The sequence below is a fragment of the Pelodiscus sinensis genome, chromosome 1 (genome assembly GCF_052426305.1).
Source record: "Pelodiscus sinensis isolate ZL-2025 chromosome 1, ASM5242630v1, whole genome shotgun sequence".
Lineage (NCBI taxonomy): Eukaryota > Metazoa > Chordata > Testudines > Trionychidae > Pelodiscus > Pelodiscus sinensis.
In genome coordinates, this window is record NC_143052.1 from 270,364,417 (window position 1) to 270,386,447 (window position 22,031).

Below are 22,031 nucleotides of genomic sequence, written 5' to 3' on the forward strand. Positions count from 1 at the left end.
AGCAACATCTAAATCTAAAATGTTTCCAATATACCCACAAACATAACAGCACAGTTCTCTTCCACCTTTCTCAATAGATACCTTCCTTGAGCAACTGGTCTTTTGTCAGTCCTTGTGATAGATTTCACTGCATTAAATAAATAGAACTATAGATCCTCTGTTAAAGGAACTTATGTGCATGATGTATGGCATTATGCAACACAGAGACACTTGTCCAAAAACTGAACTAGCAAAAATCTAATAAATCCAATAGAGTAATAGGGTTTGTGCCTTTACATATAAAAGTCTGAGGTATGTGAACAGCAACCTAAGGGAGGATTCTAATAAAGCAAATCCTGAACCTTGATTTTCTGTCACTGTAAACTGAATCTTAATATTGTCGCTATTTAACTATAGCTTAGCATACTGACTCTATTCAGTGCTAGAATAGAGAGCATGCAGGCAATTCCTGCATTCAGGGATCGCAGCCAAAATGATAAAGCTTGATTCCCAGAAAGCAACTCTGCCACAGGAGTTTCTCTAGTTGGACAAGTTAAGTCAACATATAGTCTCTCTTGCCACTTGCCAATATTCCAACAAAGAAACCACATCAGAAAACCAACAGGGCAGAATTTTCATCCAGATTGAAAGTTTGTTCTTACTCCAATTAAAAGAATGTCTAAGATTTATTTGTAACAGTGCCATCTTGGGAATCATGTCTTGAGTGCCTTTAAACTCCTAGATGCAGCATTTTTCACACCCTGGCACCTCTTGCAGGCTGTCACCTGGCTGGTTTTCAGTGGCTTAGCCCTCTAGCCAAGTTATAAAGTCTGAATGAATCCCTTCAGGGATATTAAAGAATAATCTATTTGCCCTTGCTAGGATCTTCAACTATGGCTCTGGGCCCATTAAATGCAGCCTTTTGCTTGGGCTCCCAAAAAAGTCCTGTCCTCCTCTTGAGTGTATGCCAGTAGAGGAATCAAGGTCCAGGGACCCTACACACAATAGTTTTGAACTATTTACAACAGTTCATCACTGCTATTTCTCTGAGCCTCTTCTGAGCCTGTTTGAGAGTGAGGCTTTTTTTTTTCCCCACCTCCCCTCCCCTTGATTGGCTGTGATTGGCAGGTGGAAACTGTTGGCTTCTAATTAAAGTTTGAATTCTAGAAGCCTCTGCTGTTTGGCTGAGCCTTGGTAGGGGGAGGGGCTTTATAAGGCAGTGGGCAAGTGACCAAGGAGCTTGCGAACAGGTGATTGCTAACAGGGAGTTTTGAGAGGGAGATTGGAAGGGGAGAGGGAAGGGTGGGAGGTTCTCTTGCCTTTCTTTTTAAATCCCTTTTCCAGGACAGCAGCGATGGTTGGTGATGGGTCTGCGGTTGTTACCTGCACAGCGTGTGCCATGTTTGTCTTACTCCCAGAAGAAAGAACGGATTTCATCTGCACCAAGTGCAAGCTGGTTGACATTTTGGAAGAAAAAATTAGAGGACTGGAGGCCCAAGTGTCGACCCTACGCTTGATCAGAGAGGATGAAGACTTCCTCGATAGAAGGCAGCATTTAATCCTTCAAGCACAGCAGGCAGAAGAGCCAGAGAGGGCAGTACGTGACCAAGAAGAGAACTGGCAGCATGTAACTTCTAGAAGGGGAAAAAGGCCAGCACGGAAATCCCCCGATGCTATACAGGTAAGCAATTGCTTTCAAGATCTCTCCACAGCCTCTGCAGTGCTGAAAGCTCTGGAAGGGACCTCACAAGGAAGAAACCAGAAGGGAACACCATCTACTGGAAGGCATGGGATGCGTAGTCCTATGGATGGGTGTTCCACGGCCACCACGCCCAAAAGGAAACGACGGGTGGTGGTGGTCGGGGACTCCCTCTTAAGAGGGACTGAGCCATCCCTCTGCCGTCCGGACCTGGAATCTCGAGAGGTGTGCTGCTTACCGGGAGCTCGCATTCAAGATGTCACTGAGAGGTTTACCAAGCTGATCAAACCTTCGGATCGCTACCCCTTCCTGCTTCTCCACGTGGGAACTAATGATACAGCCAAGAATGATCTTGAGCATGTTACTGCGGATTATGTAGTGCTAGAAAGAAGGATCCAAGAATTTGGAGCGCAAGTGGTATTCTCCTCCATCCTCCCTGTTGAAGGGAAAGGACAGGGCAGGGGTCGTCGAATTGAGGACGTAAATGCGTGGTTGCGCAGATGGTGTCGCAGAGAGGGCTTTGGTTTCTTCGACCATGGGACTCTGTTCCGGGTGCAAGGATTGTTAGGAAGAGATGGGATCCACCTAACGAAGAGAGGAAGGAGCATCTTCGCGGGCAGGCTTGCAAACCTAGTGAGGAGGGCTTTAAAGTAGGTTCGTCGGGGGACGGTGACCAAAACCCTGAGGGGAGTGGGAAAGTCGGATACCGGGAAGAAATGCAGAGAGGAAGGGGCAAGAAAAGAGGACCCATGTTTTGAATGGAGAAGATAGGACGATCAACTGGTTACCTGAAGTATTTGTACACTAATGCGACAAGCCTGGGCAACAAACAGGAAGAACTGGAGGCCCTGGCCCAGACCAAGAAATATGATTTAATTGGGATAACAGAGACTTGTTGGGATGACTCGCATGACTGGAGCGCTGTCATGGAAGGGTATAGACTGTTCAGGAACAACAGGCAGGGGAGAAAAGGAGGAGGAGTTGCACTATATGTAAGAGAGCACTACGATTGCTCTGAACTCCAGAATAAAGAGGGAGAAAAACCTGTTGAGAGTCTATGGGTTAAGTTTAAAGGAGCAAACAACAGCATTGATGTTGTGGTTGGTGTTTGCTACAGGCCACCAAATCAGGTGGATGAGGTAGATGAGGCTTTCTTCGGACAACTGAGCGAAGCTTCCAGATCGCAGGCCCTGGTTCTCGTCGGGGACTTTAATCACCCTGACATCTGCTGGGAAACCTATACGGCAGTACACAGGCAATCCAGGAAGTTTTTGGAGAATGTTGGGGATAACTTCTTGACACAGGCCTGGCCGGGTTGATTTAGTTGGAATTGGTCCTGCCTAGACCAGGGGGCTGGACTTGATGACCTTCTGAGGTCTCTTCCAGTTCTATGATTCTATGATCTATGATTACTGGAAAGCTCTATCTCAGGGCCAATGTGCTCAGGTCCTTCTCTCTGGAATATCATCTATGTAAATTAATTCAGCCATAAACTCTGTCTAATGGTCAGGCTCCTTTGGCCAGAGAAGATCACCCTTCTCCAGACCCAGCCCAGAGCTGACCGGCTACAACCAGCCAGTTACTTTTACTTTGGTCAGCTGGACCCTGATTGGCTATTGCTATTCCCTCTAGCTCTTGGACATTCAGGCCCTTTGGTTTCCAAAATGGTGTTCTGGAGTGTCTGCTGCAGGCAAAACTGGAAGACCCATCTTTGTTGCTCCATTCTTCCCACCTCTCTGGTTCTTGGAGTGGGATGGAGTGGGACCACAGGTCCTTCTGTAGGCAGCCTCAAAGGCCAAGTAAACCCCATCACATCCTTTCCATAACAATATTTTTGTTTCTGTCAGTTTAAAGAGGGATATCGGAAACTAGCGTAATTCACTTGTAACATATGGTCAGTATGTTATATGCTGAGATGATCAAATGTGACTGTGTGAGTGAATGAATGGGACATGCTATAGCTAATAGACAGTTGAGATTATAGATCATGTTGAAAGAAATAAAGTATTTTTGTTATCTTTGGGGTTTTCTACCTGAAAAAGTTGCCTCTAATCCAATATCATGTTGCGTGTTGCAGTGAAAAATGCATAATTACAGAAAAAAATAAATTATATGGGATTCTTTATGCATTCATCATAGAGTATAAGCTCAAAGCAAGTCTGAATTATATATGAAAAGACAGCAAAATACAGTACACACTTTCTGAAACTCCTTCCATGGGCAAGTTTGTATGTGGTACAATATCTGCAATTATGAAAGGCCATACAGAATACACAAACATACACACCCTCAAGCGGAGTGTAAGCGAGGCTGACAGTTCAGAGAGAAGTTGTGCATAAATGAGCAAACTAAAACCTCATTCCACAGTACGATATTTTGACTATATCACTGATATACTGCAAAGGCTCCCTGAGCATAACATTCTATCAATTTTACAGACTTCCAACAGAGACTGAGCATATCCCCAACAGTATAGTTGGAGACTGAAAGGAAGAGCAATTTCCTTTTCCTTCTGTATTTTATAATGGTTCTTCAAGGCATATTGGCCAAATTTAGATCTTCCTTGGAAAGTTTGTGAAACAGTTAGAATTCCTTAAACTTGCTACTGTAAAAAATAAGAACATGGACACATACTTTGCTTTTTAATGTTGGTTAATGTTGATTTGACAAATGTAAAAAAATGATAAAATTGTGGGGCATTTCTAATAAACAATTACAGTTTTGTAGAACTTGGTTTCAGTGTGCTTGGGACAGGAATTTTGAAAGCCAAAATTTGTTATAGTGCCCTAGTAGTAATATAGGCTTAAGAATTGTCTTGGTCAAACAAAGAGATCTCTCTAACCATTAATAAAAGGCAGAATAACCTGAAGACCATTTACTAGCATACATGTTCACCAGTGACCTCTGGTGAGGTGAATCAGAACTATTATAGATCATAGTGTTCTAGTAAATAAAACTATTTCCTTTAGCTCCAAAGACAGGAATGAGTGGTGACAGAGCTAAGGGTATGTCTACACTAGAAAGTTAGTTCGAACTAACGGACGTTAGTTCGAACTAACTTTCCTATGCGCTACACTAGCGCTCCGTTAGTTCGAACTTAATTCGAACTAACGGAGCGCTTAGTTCGAACTAGGTAAACCTCATTTTACGAGGACTAACGCCTAGTTCGAACTAGCTAGTTCGAACTAAGGGCTGTGTAGCCCTTTAGTTCGAACTAGTGGGAGGCTAAGGCTTCCCAGGTTTCCCTGGTGGCCACTCTGGCCAACACCAGGGAAACTCTATTGCCCCCCTCCCGGCCCCGGAGCCCTTAAAGGGCCACGGGCTGGCTACTCACTTTGTGCCAGTTGCAAGGCTGCAAGCACCCGTGCCTGCACAGCCTGCACCTGCCACACCATGAGCCAGCCATCCGAGGGTTCCCAGCCCTCCACTGCTCCCCACGACCAGCCTGGCAGCTCCCGGGAGCCTGCCCGGGGGCGCACAAGGCGGGCGCCCGCCTGGTCAAGTGCGGAGATCGTGGACCTCATCGAGGTTTGGGGGGAAGCCTCAAATGTCCACGATCTCCGCACTAGCCACCGGAACGCGGCCGTCTATGGACGCATGGCTGCCAGCCTGGCCGCCAGGGGCCACCAGCGCAGCCGGGAGCAGGTGCGCTGCAAGATTAAAGACTTGCGGCAGTCCTACTCCCGGGCCTGCCTGCCAGGGGCTGACCCGGAGGCCTGCCCCCACTTCCATGCCCTGGACCGCATCCTGGGGCCTCATGCCGTCCCTGCCCCCCGGGACGTGATTGACCCCGGGGCAGAGGGACCGCTCCTGGACACCGAGGAGGAGCAAGAGGGCTCTGAGAGCCAGGAGCCTGCTGCCAGCCTTCCCAGGACCCGGGACCCCCGAGGCACCCCACAGAGCCGCTCGCCTGCATCATCAGAGGCCGGGGAGGCGTCCACCTGTGAGTACCCTCGTGTTCCCCTTATGTGTACGGGGGGCTGGGGCGAGAGGGAGCCCCGGGACCGTGCGCCTGGGCCTTGCCCACCACGGAGCAGCAGCTGGGGATCCTGCAGGGGCCCTGGCCTTGCAGAGGGGAGCTGGGTTTCACACACCTGGGCCCCTGGGGTAATTGACCGCTGGTCTTCTTGCACCACAGCTGCAGCACCGGGGACTGCAGGGCGCACCACACCGCCTGCAGCAGCCGCCCGCGCCCGGGCAAGCAGGACAGCCAGGAACCAGGAGGACTACCAGAGGCGGCATCTCCGGTTCCTGGACCGACAGCTCCGTCTCCAGGACCACTGGGTCCAGGAGGACCTCAGGCTGCGCCAGAGGAGTCTGGAGGCCCTGGAGGAGCAGGGCCGTGCCCTGCGAGGCCACCTCCAGAGCCTGCTAGACCGCTTTCCATTTCCTCCTCCCCCTGCTCCCCCTCTTGCTCCCCCTCTTGCTCCCCCTGCTCCCCCTCTTGCTCCCCCTCTTGCTCCTCCTGCTCCCCCTCTTGCTCCCCCTCTTGCTCCCCCTGCTCCCCCTCTTGCTCCTCCTGCTCCTCCTGCTCCTCCTGCTTCCGCTCCTGCTTCCTCCACACCCCCTGTCCTCTCTGCCCCCCCCTCCACAACCATTCCCCACCGACGCCCCCGGACCCGCAGTGTGGCGAGACGGGAGAGGCACCCAGACTCCCACCCCTGAGCTTTCCTTTCCCTTCCTCCCTTCCCTCCCCTCCCCTCCCAGCTCCCTCGTCCCAGGTTTCCCCCTCCCTTCTCCCACCTTCATTCCTCCCTCCCCCACCCCAGTTCTCTGAAATAAACAGACGTTTTTGTTTGAAAAACAGGTGTCTTTATTGTACAGTAGCTAGGGAGGGGAAAGGGGAAGGGGGGGGGTAGGGTGGAAGAAGGCCCCGGTGGGGCATGCAGGGAGAGGTCAGTCCTCCTCCTCCTCCACCTGGAAGCTCTCCCGCAGGGCTTCCCGGATCCGGATGGCCCCCCGCTGGGCTTCCCGGACGGCGGCGGTGCGGGGCTGACCGTAGTGTCCAGCCATGCGGTCAGCCTCAGCCATCCAGGCTGGCAAGAAAGCCTCCCCCTTCCGCTCACACAAATTGTGGAGCACACAACATGCCGCCACCACGGGAGGGATGTTGTGCTCGGCCAGGTCCAGACGGGTGAGGAGGCATCGAAAGCGGGCTTTCAGTCGCCCGAAGGCCCCCTCCACCACGATGCGGGCCCTGCTCAGCCTGTTATTGAAGGCCTGGCGGGAGGGATTGAGGTGTCCCGTGTAGGGCTTCATGAGCCAGGGCTGCAGTGGGTAGGCGGCATCCCCCACCAGGCAGACGGGCATGTCCACGTCCCCGACCCTGATGTGGCGGTCGGGGAAGAAGGTCCCGTCCTGCAGCCGCTGGCACACGGAGGAGTTCCGGTACACCCGGGCGTCGTGTGCTTTGCCGGACCAGCCCACATTTATGTCCGTCAACTGTCCCCGGTGGTCACATACGGCCTGCAGGATGACGGAGAAGTACCCCTTGCGGTTCACGTACCGGGACGCCTGGTGTTCCGGGGCACGGATGGGGATGTGCGTCCCGTCGATGGCCCCCCCGCAGTTGGGGAAGCCGAGGGCGCCGAATCCCCGGATGACGGCATCCGGGTCGGCGAGGCGGACCACCCTGCGGAGCAGCACCCGGTTGATGGCCTTGACCACCTGCGGAGAGAGACACAGCAAAGCGTCAATCAGTGGGGCGCCCGGGTGGCTGGGAGCGTGCGTGCCCTGGCAGTGCCCCGCGCCCCACTCCCGGAAGCAACCCCCCTGGCGGCGTGTAGTACGGCCGGGACAGCCCGACCCCTCCGGTGCGGGGCGCTTTCGCCTCCTCCCGCCCCCCCCTTTGTCCCTGGGGCGGCCCATCCCCTCCTCGCAGCCCCCCTGCCCCCCGGCTCGGTGGCCGACGAGCGCCGTACCTGCATGAGCACTGCTCCGACAGTGGATCTCCCCACGCCGAACTGGTTCCCGACGGATCGGTAGCTGTCCGGCGTGGAGAGCTTCCAGAGGGCGATGGCCACCCGCTTCTGGAGGGGGATGGCGGGCCTCATGCGAGTGTCCCTTCTTTGCAGGGCAGGGGCGAGCCACTCGCAGAGCTCCAGGAAGGTGTCCCTCCTCATCCTAAAGTTCTGGGTCCACTGTCGGTCGTCCCAGCGCTCCAGGACGATGCGGTCCCACCAGTCGCTGCTGGTGTCCAGACGCCAGATGCGGCGGGGCACGCCGGTGCCAGGGCGCCGCCGCGGCTCCTCCACGGCCCCCAGGGCGGCCAGGCGGAGAGGCAGGGGGCTGACGTTCCCCAGGTGGTGCCAGGCAGCCTCGAGCCATTGCTGGCAGGCTTGCAGCAGCAAGTCCAGAACGTGCACCAGAAGGTGCAGGGCGAGCCGTGGCTCCATGTTGCCACCTGCGGTGGTCCCCCCCGAAGGGAAGCACCGACACAGACGGGCACAGAGACCGACGCTTTGCTGTCCCTCGGCGAGGTTGGCAAGCAAGCAGGAAAAGCTGAGAACCGGCTGTCCAGGGGGGGTCCCTTTAAGCACGAGCCTCAGATAGCCTCAGACAGCAGCCACACAAAGCAACTGCTGACCTGATGCCCTGCCAGAACCGGTTTCAGCTGCCCTTAAATGCCCCCCTGCGTCCAATCAGTGTGGACGCGCTAGTTCGAACTAGCAAAACGCTAGTTCGAACTAGTTTTTAGTTCTAGATGCGCTAGTTCGAACTAGCTTAGTTCGAATTAACTAATTCGAACTAAGTTAGTTCGAACTAGCGCTGTAGTGTAGACGTACCCCAAGAGATCTCAAAATCTATTCCCACTATCACCAGGAAGTTCTAAGTGACTGTGGTGTGTAGAATAGTGACAAATATGAAATTCCTAACTGACCAATGATTTCTTTTCTTCTCTCTGTGTTACAGAGGATTCTTGGTGGCATGAGTGCAGTCCAAGACAAATACTGTAAGCTTTAAAAAAACACCAGTGACAGAGGTGTACCATATATCCCAATAATTGCTTAAAGCTAAGTTTATATTCAGCCAGTGGTTTATGACTCACACTAGCTGTCTGGGGGGGGGGGGGTTTCAATGAAAGTTCAACATGTGGCTATTTGTTCCATGTACCACATGCTAGGTAGTAACATGAAAGGATTCCGTGCCTCTTTATTAAGATAACTGTTTATAAAGATGCAGAAATGCTACAAATGCAGTTAACATTCCAACCAAGTGCACTCAGACTCACTTCTAGTACCTTCCCCAAACAAGTCACCACCTCATATGCTTGCTTTTGTGGGTTGCATTCTTAGGTACCTGTCTCTCCCCAATCCTTCTATAGGGAGCTTACTCACCTAACCCAGCTTTGTGGATCATAATGTCATTCTTTGTGATTTTTATGGGCACCTAAAAGTTAAGCAGTATGATGATCAGCATTTTTATGGGATAGGAAGAGCAACTGGGACTCTTCCAGCAATTGTCATCTTCTTTATCTTCCACATAGCATATCTGACTAATCAAGTATCTTGAGCTCAAGCTCATACATTAAAATGACCCAGCTATGATGCACTAATTTTCCCTCATTGATCAGATTTTGAGAGGAGGTCAGGCAATAGAAATTAACTTTTGAAAAGGTAGGGAATTTGGGATTAAAGTGCATGTGTTACACAATGCTGCTTTTTTAAAAAAATATTTACATTGCAGAATGTGGTGCCCATGGATTTTTCAAGGACCTGGTACTGAATGATAAGTACCAATAGAGAGAAAGATAATCCAGGATCTACCTTTGGCACAATACAAAGAAAGTGCAGATGAGATGAGGGGGCTTTATATTGTATAAACTTCCTTCTAAGTGTCACTGGAGTCAGTGTAAGAGTAGCTAGCCAAGGACTTGAACTGGTTTCACATACAGAAGAGAGGAGAGGAAATATCTGAATCTGTTAGGATTGGCCATGATATTTAGAGGAGATCAGAGAAAATAATCCTACTTTTATCCATTTGCCTCCACAAATACAAGTGATTATATTAGCTTTCAACTTTCAGACCTTTTTAAAGGGTTCTTGTGATGGTTGCTGAAATTACACTTTACTTGTGTGTCACCTGTTTTCTCATCTGATGAATAACCAGATAAGTATGATCTTCCCTTCTTTCTACTTTGTTATTTCATATTTTTCCCTTGTGTTTTAATTAGTGTTTTTACAATTTGTATTTGGGTTTTTTGGAGTTGTGTCAATTTAAAATTTGTATTTATTTGTTGTAATATGTGTAATGGCCCATGACTAACATACTATATTAATAAATGTCAACTTTTTAATTTTTTGCGCCATTTAGGAGCTTCACAAATAATAAAACCCCCAAGATCTCTCATTACTAAGACTGCAGATGAGCCACATTATGAGCTATTCTGTTGCCCACAGCTGTCACATAAATAGATTGTTGTGAGAATACCAAAACTAGATACATGATCTAGTGAGAAAGGGACTTCCAAGCAGAATATGATATCTGGAACTGGGAGGTTAAATGTGCTCCATTTCATTTCATTGACTCTAGACTACACTTTTGTTTCTTTATTTAAGATTATGTTGTGGCTTTGTATTCATTTTCATTGCAGTTCTTATCACTGCCTAGGACACTATTAATACAGTGAACCATGTCTTTGAAATGTGTGGCATTAAGCCAATCTACCAGTCTTCATATTTGAAGCCTATTATGTTCTCTGATGAGTCTCACAAGATATGGGTACAGCTCTGCCTGTATTCCCACAACTATATACAGTATATTTATAGCTGCATGTTAAATCCCTGTTTTTTTCCTCAGTAATAGTAGCTGGACCAAATGTGGTCTTTACAGCGACATCGCTTCATTTGTGATACAAAATGTTAACACATGATCAATCCTATAAAATAGAATACTACTTTTTTGGTTAAATTTCTTGATTCTTTAATCGAACAATATATTTTTCACACTTGCAAATCCGTATTAGGACCTCTCACAGGGCCAGATTTACTCTTTCATAAGAGCAATGCTAAGAGTCTGTTACCTAAAATTTACAACTTAGGCCAGATCTATATTAGACCCAGATCTATATTAGACCCTTAGGCTGTGTCTACATTGGCACCTTTTTATGGAAAAGGGATGCTAATGAGACACTTCGGAATTGCAAATGCTGCGGGGGATTTAAATATCCCCCGCGGCATTTGCATGAACATGGCTGCCGCTTTTTTCCGGCTCGGGGTTTTGCCGGAGAAAAGCGCCAGTCTAGATGGGATCTTGCGGAAAATAAAGCCTTTTCCGGAAGATCCCTTATTCCTACTTTCAAGGAATAAGGGATCTTGCGGAAAAGGCTTTATTTTCCGCAAGATCCCGTCTAGACTGGCGCTTTTCTCCGGCAAAACCCCGAGCTGGAAAAAAGCGTCAGCCATGTTCATGCAAATGCCGCGGGGGATATCTAAATCCCCCATGGCATTTGCAATTCCAACTGGTCTCATTAGCATCCCTTTTCTGGAATAGGGTGCCAATGTAGACACAGCCTTAAGGTATACAACTCCAGCTATGTAAATAACGTAACTGGAGTTGATTTACCTTAAGCCAAGCTTGGTACCATCTCTACATTGGGAGGTCAATGGGAAGAAATGCTCTCATTGACTTTTCTTACTCCTCATGAATCGAGGAGTGCCAGCGCCGAACAGGCACTCTCAGCGTTCCATTTAGAGGGTCCTTACAAGACCCACTAAATCAAATACTCAAAGATCGATTTCTGGTGCAGTAAGAATGGACATGGCCTTAGTAAATTATGAACAAAAACCCTAATAACTATGCTTATCTGTAGACATTACAAAGAGATCTCAATATTTGTCATGTGCAGGGCTTGATGATCACGGCTAAAACCACTCACCAACCCCGCACTGTGCATGCACGAGACCCGCACTGCGCATGCATGAACCGCCAGTGAACAGGGCAACTGGCTGAAATCTACTTGCCATGGGAGAGTAGATAAGCAGATTTGTTGAGCCCTGGTCATGTGAATCAGTTTTGGGAGGGGGTTTTTCTTCAGATAAAAGCAAAAATATTTTTGTTTATCATAGCCCAATTCCAAATTCCATATCTTTACTACCTTGTTCTGGATCTGCTTATGCAGTGCAGCTCATCAATGATGTATGATGGTATTGTCCAAGTGTATAGCAATTGCATATTTAATTGTTCATTCAAAATAGGTTAATATGTACTTTACCATTTTGTTCTTTATGTATCTTGACATCTTCTGATGCAAGGGGGCTTCTTCACTGTACACATTATAAATTTCTCCACATTTTTCTTTGGGTTTAAGGTTTTCAGTAATCCAAAATTATACATAGGTTAACTTAGTTTATTTACCATGTAATAAAAGCCAAGATATTTATAACTCATGTTTTGCTTTGATACAGCATATGACAGAAATGTGACCTGGTTTTCTACTCCTTAATAAATTTTTCTTTTGTTCTTTTCCTAAAATACATTTTTTATTTTTGTTCTGAATTTTCCATGTCTTTAGTTACAATTGCAATGTACCTGTTATGGATGCTTACAATTTTTGCATAAAAGATTTCCATTTTTACTTCTTTTACATGTGCTTAACTAGTTTTCCATGAAAAATATAGCGCTGACTGCACAGACATGCTCACAATGGACAAATGAACTCTCACATTCATATATGCTGAAACCGTCTAACAATTAAGATTTTGTATTTTGGTGGGAAAAAAGATCACAATATAATTTTAAATGAATCTATTGTATTATAGATCTATTAGCTATTGGCAGATATTCTACCAATCTTAGGCTAGGTCTAGACTGCGACGTTTTTGCAGAAAAAGCTACACAAAATGTGCTCCGCATTTTGTGTAGCTTTTTCTGCTTTTTTAATATTTTTGAAGATGATGGGGCCAAATGGTGGAAAAGCCTACTCTTTCAGCAGAGCCCTTATGCCTCGTGAAATGAAGTATACAGGGCTCCCCGAAAGAAAGCAGAAGAGCAAACGCGTTCCTTGGACGCGGCGGAGTTTTTGTGGGATACCTCCAGTATCCCGCAAAAACCCCGTTGTCTAGACATAGCCTCAGTCAGTATGCTTTACTTGGTACATCTAACAATTAGCTGTTAACACTATTTCTAATCTAATAAACCTAACTCATGAAATGATTTTAAAGTTTTAGGTATGCCTAAATTAAATAGCCTTAGTATGATATCTGAACACCTCACTTATGATAAAGCTAGAAACTGGATTCAAACTCCCTAGCACTTTATGAGAATATTTGCCTTTTTAAGAACTCATTAATTCATATGTTCTGTGTATGATTTCACACACAGTACTTTGTACACTAGTAATGCATATGACCAAATAATATTTTTACGTGGTATTTAATCTTGGATCTATTTTAATTTGGCTTTTTTCTTGTGATTACAATACAAGTAAATCAATGATGCAGACCTCACAAATAAGGGTGTATCTGGTGGTCTGAAATTAGTAAACACCTTAGTTGTTCCACCACTTTCCTCTCTAGGTTTGCTGGATATAAATAATCTCCTTGGTTTTGTTTCTCCTTGCACACAATATGAACAGTAACACATCTAATGGTATGTTAAGGAAAAGTATAATGAAAAACGTAACCAGCCTACCAGTTGTCCTAAGAAATGTTTGCTACAAAAATTAAAACATATGCAACAATTTAGGGACATGTGCCTGGTCATTATCAGAGGGCATCAGCCAAAGTCCATTGAACTGAATATTCAGGTTCAATATGCCACATAAGTTCAACAGGCTATGAGTTAGTCCCATATACTGACTAAACAAAAAATTTGACCACATACTGGGCTGGATTCACTGATACTCCTATTTTGTACTTATCATGTGATGCAGAGAGCAGTGAATCCAATTTACCCTGACAGTAAGATTTGGGATATCATTACTTAGTGGCACTAGAGTGGTGCAAAGGAAATGGAGAATAACAGTGACTTTTCAGGAAGACCCTGGAGCACATCCTCATCTTGTACAAGTTAGCATAGCTCCACTGAAGCCAATAGAGCTATGATAATTTACCCCACTGAAGTTAAAAGAACCATGTCAATTTATACCAGTTGAGAATCTGTCTCCAAAGATTCACAAATACCTTACAATATACTTGGTGCTTTACTTGCTTCCATTTTTCTCATTCTTTTCTTCCTCATTGAACTATAAGCAATCTCTTTTCAAACATATAAGTGTATTATGTGTCAGATTGAATGAATTCTAGCTGTAAAAGCCTTGAAAGTTATCAATAGGGTTGCCAATCCTCCAGGATTGCTTTGGAGTCTCTAAGAATTAATCTTTAATTAAAGATTATGTCATGTGATGAAATCTCCAGGAATGAATCCAACAAAATTGGCAACCCTATCACTAAAATATTTAAACAAAAAGACAGTGTGGAAAAATATCTTGTTAATGTACTGCGGAACCCAAGAAAAAACAAAGAGTTATAAGTCAGGCTAAAAAGGTGCAAATGAATGGAGCGAAAATAGTATTTATTTTGCTGTCCTCTTTGTCAGGAATAAATATGTTCTGATATGCTTAGAGACAGCTTAAACAGTTGATATAATCTGCTAGTGTTCGTGATATTCAGAGAGCATTTCTTCTTGCTGAAAAATCATGGGAAGTAATTTTTAAATGTGTATGTCACATCAGATTGCATGAAGTTTCTTGTTCGTGAACTTCTCATCCTGTTACCTCATATAACCTCCCATGCAATGCAGTTCACAAAAGTCTAATGGCAAAAATTACATTTCTTTCCACAGTACAAGTGGAAACAGGTCGAAGGTATGATGTGGGTGGAAGGGATGTAGATGATAAACTATATTATGTCTGCCCACTGATTGTTTTCCAGTTATTTTTATATCAATGTTTAAATTTCTCAGAGAAAACTCAGATATGAACATATCTATTTCACTGCCTTGTATCAAGATCCTCTCCCATTTTGTAAAGTGGGATGAGGACCTTAGACTAGACCAACAATTGTTAAAGGAATCCCTTATGCTTATCAATCTGTTCCAACTTGAATTTAACTTGGACTCTCTGGTTAGGCGTGGCCAGTTCAGAAGAAGATCTCTGGGAAGTTCCAAAAATTGTCTCCTCCACCAACAGAAGTTGTTTTAATCAATGATACTACCTCACCTAATACGTCTCTCTTATTTAAAAGGTAGTGATGCCTGAATTCTTCACTGTATCTCATTATATTGTTTTTTCCCTTAATCTCAACTAATAAGGTTGATTGTATAAAATGCAGAGAATTTGAAAACATAGGTTTATTTCTTTCCCTTGTGGCTCAGAAGAAATTGCACTTACATTTTAGCTTTAGGACATTGGTTTCAGTCCAACCTGAAATGTTCAGTCATTGTGTCAGTTGTGAGCAAACATCCACCACTGCCCATAATCCTGTAAATTTGATAGCCAATGAATCAGAAAGGCCTAAAACTGATACTAACATACAATAAATTAACCAGAACAAGAATGAAGAGTCACAATTGTGAGGGGAGGAACTGAGAGCTGCTCTGAATGGGAATCGTCTTTGGTCACCAATTGCTACCATGGCCTTAAATACACTTTAATCTTCCTATTCACATTTATAAAATATGAAAAAAATTAGAGAAAAGTTGCTTCCTCCATTAATTTGTAGTGACAAATCATTACTGAGTGCTGGAGGGACTAGAATTCAGAGAATAATAGAAGAGAAGGATATGATTTAAAGAGATATTTTTAGTTCACACACTTGCTGAATTGGGGTGAGCAATTTACTGTAGAATTCCTTTCCCTTTTATGTTAAACACACATTTATTCCAGTTCACAGAATGTGGTGGAGTGACGCCATGGAAAATCTATATTAGGATTACTACAGTTTCTAATCTTTTTAGATACACAACCTCATAAATACTGTATTATGACTTCAGCATATTTTTAAAGGGGACATTCTGGTATGAAGGGAGAGACCTAGAATACCCTGAAAATAAAGGATTTAAGCTTCATTTCAGTTATCCACAGAATCATAGGGCAGGAAAAGACCTCAGGAGGTCATTGAGTCCTGGCCCCTGCCTAAATCAGGACCAACCCCAACTAAATCATCCCAGTCAAGGCTTTGTCAAACCGGGATTTAAAAACCTCTAGGGATGGAGATTCCACCACCTCCTTAGGTAACCTGTTCCAGTACTTCACCACCCTCCTAGAGAAATAGTTTGTCCTCATATCCAACCTAGATCTCCCCCCACTGTAACTTGACATCATTGCTTCTTGTTCTGCCATCTGTCACTACTGAGAACAGGCTCTCTCCATCCTCTTTGGAACCTCCCTTCAGGAAGTTGAAGGCTGCTATCAAATCCCTCCCCCCCCACACACACTTCTCTTCTGCAGACTAAATAAGCCCAAATCCCTCAGCCTCTCCTCATAAGTCATGTGCTCCAGCCCCCTAATCATTTTTGTTGCCCTTCACTGGACCCTCTCCAATGTGTCCACATCCTTTCTGTAATGGGGCCCCAGAATTGGATGCAATACTCCAGATGTGGCCTCATCAGTGCTGAATAAAGGGGAATAATCACTTCTCTAGATCTGCCAGAAATGCTCCTTCTAATGCACCCTAATAGGCCATTGTTATTCCTATATCTCAAGTTATGGCTGATTGTCCTTAGAAAGAAAGAAAACAAAAAAGATCAATTGTAAATTACGTCAATGATAGAAAGAATGTCAAATGCATCTAAAGATTTTGTCAACAAATCTTATCTGAAATGTTGTTCTTTGTGCAGCAGATTTCCAAACTTGGTGCCCCACACTGCATCCCTGCACTCCTGTTAGTGATCTTTGCTTCAGTCAACTACTTAATGTGAGTAAGGTGGGAATGGGTTTTATAGGACTGGGCCCTTAAGAATCCTAAGAGACGAGGCTTTTCCCTTTCATCTGAAAACTGACTTGGCTGGAAAAATAGTCAGTGGAATCCCATCAGGGTTGGCTATATTCCAGATGCTGTCTAGCCAATGAAATGTAACTTCATAGGCACCTGCGGTGGACCTGCTACAGCACCAAATTCTTCTTACTAAGAATAATTTTTAGATGGCTACATTATTGAAAAAAACCTCAGAATCTGTAAGATTTCTTAAGCCCAAAGTGAGGCAATTTCTAAGCAAGAAATTAATCTCCTCTTGCCAGGACAGTGGGGAAGACACCTGTCAAAATAACCAGGAGCATGAATATTTCTAGCTCTAAATCTCCTTCAGGAAACAAGCTGAATATCTAATCCATGACTGTCTTAAATCCAGCCATATTGATTAGGGAAGGAGGAAGAGATTAGGACAAAGAGGAAACAAATGCATTTATCCATATATTTAAAATCCCTCCTTCTGCACATTATTTCTTCACATATGTTCAGATAGTCTTAGACTTTCCTTGATCTCAAGAAAGGCCTTTCGGTGTCCCCATAACAAGGGAATCAATTAAGACGAATGGAAAAGGAAGCCTTAGAGGATTTGTAATTCCCATCTGAGGTCATAGTCAGATTTATGCAATGTGAGAAGTGATCTGAAAGAGATCCCTTAGATGGTAAATTTATAACCAATATACTCAAATGACATTGGACATATTTCTCCATATGTACTACAAAGCTCATGGCCTGAATGAAATGAACAGTTGCTTCCACCTGCTGAAGTATCATCTCATTTACATTTTCAAAAGGGATTACAATTCTTTTAAAGGACAAGCGCCTTTTGAGCTAATTAATTTTCTGAGACTGGCTTGCAATGTGCAGTGAGCACTTAATTAAATATTAATATGGGGTTCAGGGTCACACGTTTTTGCAGCCCTCTAAACCTTGTTAGTATATTGTGAGCTAGTTCAAAACATAAGTATGTGAGTGTCATGGGGGAAGAGAAGGGATGAAGAAGACAAAAAGATATTTGCAATTGGCCTTGCACTCTGGTGACTAAAATGAAATTAGTTTACAGTGAAGAGAACGCCATTTTAAAAAAATCTCAGTTTATTGTTTGATATGTATTCTTAGAATCTGAGATTTTTTGAAAACATATTGACATGCATGAAATATTCTGATATTTCAACCAAATCTTTTTTAGATATACATTCAAGAAACATCAGGCTGTAGAGTACAATCTCCAAGATCAAGGTTAAGCCCCACACTACCCCCTAGTGATCAAAGTTTGGTGACCTCCAAATAACAGAAAACACAATAAGTGGACTTAAGATCACAAGAACAAAAAAATGCCCAGGAGCAACGCAAGTCACTGCTGGTGTTCTTTACTTAGGATCCTTTTTATGATAGAAGAATAAAGCTATGGCTGTCAAAAGGCTGCAACTTCCAATTCCTTGGCCTAAAACCTCTGTCTTCGTAACCAAACAAATATGAAAATGTATATATTCAGGAGGGAAAAAAACCCATAAAACCTCAGGGGCAAAATCTCCAGTTATAAGGTTTATAAAAAAATAGAATAAAACAGCAGGTTAGTAATTGTCAGAGCTTTTCAGAAATGCAAGCTACTTGCATTGTTCAGCAGTAGGGATAGATGTGGTTTTAGGAGTACACACAATGCTGACTCATATTAGGTCTTGAAATTACAATGGCAACAAAGTTGTCCTCAAATATATATGTTCACAGTTCCAATTGAGCAGAGCAGGAATTGTGCATGTGTATCTGAGGGCAGAATTTGAATCTTAAGGTAGGAAAGAATCATCACTAACAGTTGAAGTCTGTTAACAGGTCTGATTCAGCAAGGTAACTAAGCCTGTGCATGTCCTTAAGTACGTGGGTTGTCCCAATGAGAGACACATACAGGAGCAGAGGTGAGCAGTGCAAGGTAACAGTTGACTTGAAGGAGGGAAGTGGGGATCATGGCCACAGAAGGTTGGACGGCATTCTAGGCTCAAGAAGTGGAAAATGTATTAGAGCAGGGGTTAGCAACGTCCAGCACATGTGCCGTAAGTGGCACGCAAGATGATTTTCAGTGGCATGTGGGGGCAGAGGACTGGGGAAAGCCCTGAGCCTCTCTGTGAGATTGGGGAAAAAGCCGGAGCCATGAACGGCTCCACTCATGCATGCGCGCTCCTCCTCCCGCTGCTGGAGGAAAAAAGCAGTGCACCGGTGTGCTGCCTACTGGCTTTTCCTGCTGCTCCATTGGGCAGAATCCAGCCAACAGAGCAGCAGGAAGCCATGCAGGAATCAGGGAGCACAGGGGGCAAAAGGAGACTTCGACACCATCTTTCCTGTAAAAGACCCGCTGCTTTCATGGCTGTGTCCCTGCTGCTTCATGCGCTACTCTGCTCCCACCTCATGTTTCCTGCATGTGCTGTGCACTTGCACCCGCCAGAGAGCCCATGGAGCCATGGACTCCATCATCCAGGTGCTGGCAGGCTGGATCCTGGCCATCCAGCCCAGACCCGCCAGCTGGACCCCCTGAATTCTAGGCAAGGCCCAGTGTCCATTCCCACACCCATATGTGACCCAGAGGCCCCTGTAATGGCTTGAGGGTCTGAGACTCCTCAAGCCAAGGGGAACCCCCCCCCAAAAAAATTCCTGCATATGGGCCTGATTCCACACTTGGCCCATGGGCGCTAACTTAACCTAACATATGTGGAGCAGCATTGGGCTACCATGTGGGAGTGACTGTCACAATAAATAAACCCTGTTAAAGACACTGGATAAAAAAAGTAAGTGCCGCCCAGATCCTGCACCTCCAACCCCTCCCCCATGCTGAGACCTTGTACCCCCACCCTACTCCTTCCCCTTCCTCCCTGGCCAGACACACTACTCTCAGTCTGCTCTTGTACCTCACCTCTCACTCAGATCCTGCACCCAAGTACAGGGAAGTACACATGCGCTGCTCCTCCCTCCCCACAGGAATAGCCAGAGCAGAGCCCAGGGCAGAAGACCAAGTGGGGCATGTGGTGGAGAGAGCCCCTCCCCCCACATGGGAGAGCGGCAGGGCCCAGGGCAGGAGTGTTAAATCTTGGCATACCACTTTGGAAAGTGACCCCTGTATTAGAATGACACATAAACACTGTATCTATAGATGTTGTATTTTTCATTGGAGCCAAGATCATGTGGTCTCAGAGGGCACCCCCATCAGTGCCAGTATGCCTGCTTCTTGTGAGGAGTAAAGGAAGTTGTCAGTCTCCCTTTGTGGAAGCCGGGTAAAAACTCAAATTAAGGTACGTCGACTCCAGCTGCATAATTAACTAAGCTGGAGTTATGTATCTTAATTCAGCCTTACCCTTTAGTGTAGTCCTGGGATTACTGTAGATATGAGTTAAAACTTCAGTTAGGGACTTGATCCACCAGTTGTATCTGCAAAGCTGGGTCTTTGTGCTTTCATTAAGCTGGGTCCAGGACCTGGTTGTATGGATCAGATGGCATTATCAGGTACTAGAGGTGCTAATGAATGTTGCCCAGCATAAAGCATTTAGACAAAATCAGAAAAGTATAGCTCATAGAACATCATTACATTATTTAAAACTATATAAAATGAGGAAACTATTTTTTTCATAATGAACAAAAATTGTCCATTGATAATCAAGTGCTCCTCAAACTTCTCTCCAAGGTTATGGTTTCTTTTCAGGCCACCATGGAAATCTCGCACAGCTTGGTAAAATCTGAGGAAAGCTTACTCTTCATCACACAGGTGGAACTTTAGGAATAAACAAGTAGTAGATGCATCTTAATTATATTTATTCTCCCCCAGAGACTGAATGGTGTCTGTTAACATTTCTTTATATCTATATTTATTTTGTTTCTTGCCATGTTTAAATTTAATTTGATTATGTCCTTAGGTCTGTTGTTGATAATTAAGCCCACATATTTTATTCCCTTCAGCATGCATTACAAACTCTACCTTTAAAAGTGAGTCTGAAACATTTCCTTGATCTTGGTTAAATTTCAGCATCAACTTTCCTTCAGTTCTTTTTTTGTAAGTGGACATGGGACCAGATCCTGAGCTGGTGTAAATATACATTGTTTGATTCCAGTCAATAAATCTGTGCTGATTGATACCCTCTGAGGATGGTGGTCCATGTTTCAAATCCATTAGTGAAGATTAGAACACACAGTTACAGATTTAAAAACTGCTAAAGTGTCATTTGCATATACAGTCCTACTTCTTTTTTTTGTACTCTCCAAATCCCATACCAAATGTCTGTGGATTGTGTTTTCTTGAAGTAGTCAGTGGGTTGAAAAATAGGAAGGTAAAATGAGGGTCTTGTTTGGGTGTGAAGTCCGTGGAATTAAACTAGCGATTAATTTCCCCCATTGTCTCTATCTGTTAGAGCAGGGTGGGCAACTTTTTTTGGATTGGTGGCCACTGACCCACAGAAAAATCATCTGTGTGGGAAGTAGCAGGTGCTGGAGCACCAGTGCAGACTCCCCAATTCTGGCAGGGAGGAGCCCTGAGCCCCGGAGACTAGATCAAGGCAAGCTGGGGACCACATCTGGCCTCTGGGCCTTACGTTTCCCACCCCTGTACTAGAGTATCCTAAATAAGAACATAAGAACATAAGAATGGCTGTACTGGGTCAGACCAAAGGTCCATCTAGTCCAGTAGCCTGTCTGCTGACAGTGGCCAGCACCAGGTGTCACAGAGGGGGTGGACCGAAGACAATGATCAAGCGATTTGTCTCCTGCCATCCCTCTCCAGCCTTCCAGAAACAGAGGCCAGGAACACCATTTCTATCCCCTGGCTAATAGCCTTTTATGGACCTAACCTCCATGAAATTATCTAGCTTCTCTTTAAACTCTGTTATAGTCCTAGCCTTCACAGCCTCCTCTGGCAAGGAGTTCCACAGGTTGACTATGTGCTGTGCGAAGAAGAACTTTCTTTTATTAGTTTTAAACCTGCTACCTATTAATTTCATTTGGTGGCCTCTAGTTCTTCTATTATGGGAACTAATAAATAACTTTTCTTTATTCACCCTCTCCACACCACTCATGATTTTATATACCTCTATCATATCCCTCCTCAGTCTCCTCTTTTCTAAACTGAAAAGTCCCAGTCGCTTTAGCCTCTCTTCATATGAGACCTGTTCCAAACCCCCAATCATTTTAGTTGCCCTTTTCTGAACCCTTTCCAAGGCCAAAATATCTTTTTTGAGGTGAGGAGACCACACCTGTACACAGTATTCAGGATGTGGGCGTACCATAGTTTTATACAGGGGCAGTAAGATATTCTGTGTCTTATTTTCTATCCCTTTTTTAATAATTCCTAGCATCCGATTTGCCTTTTTGACCACCGCTGCACACTGTGTAGAAGTTTTCAGAGAACTATCCAAGATAACTCCAAGATCTCTTTCCTGATTTGTCATAGCCAAATTAGCCCACATCATACTGTA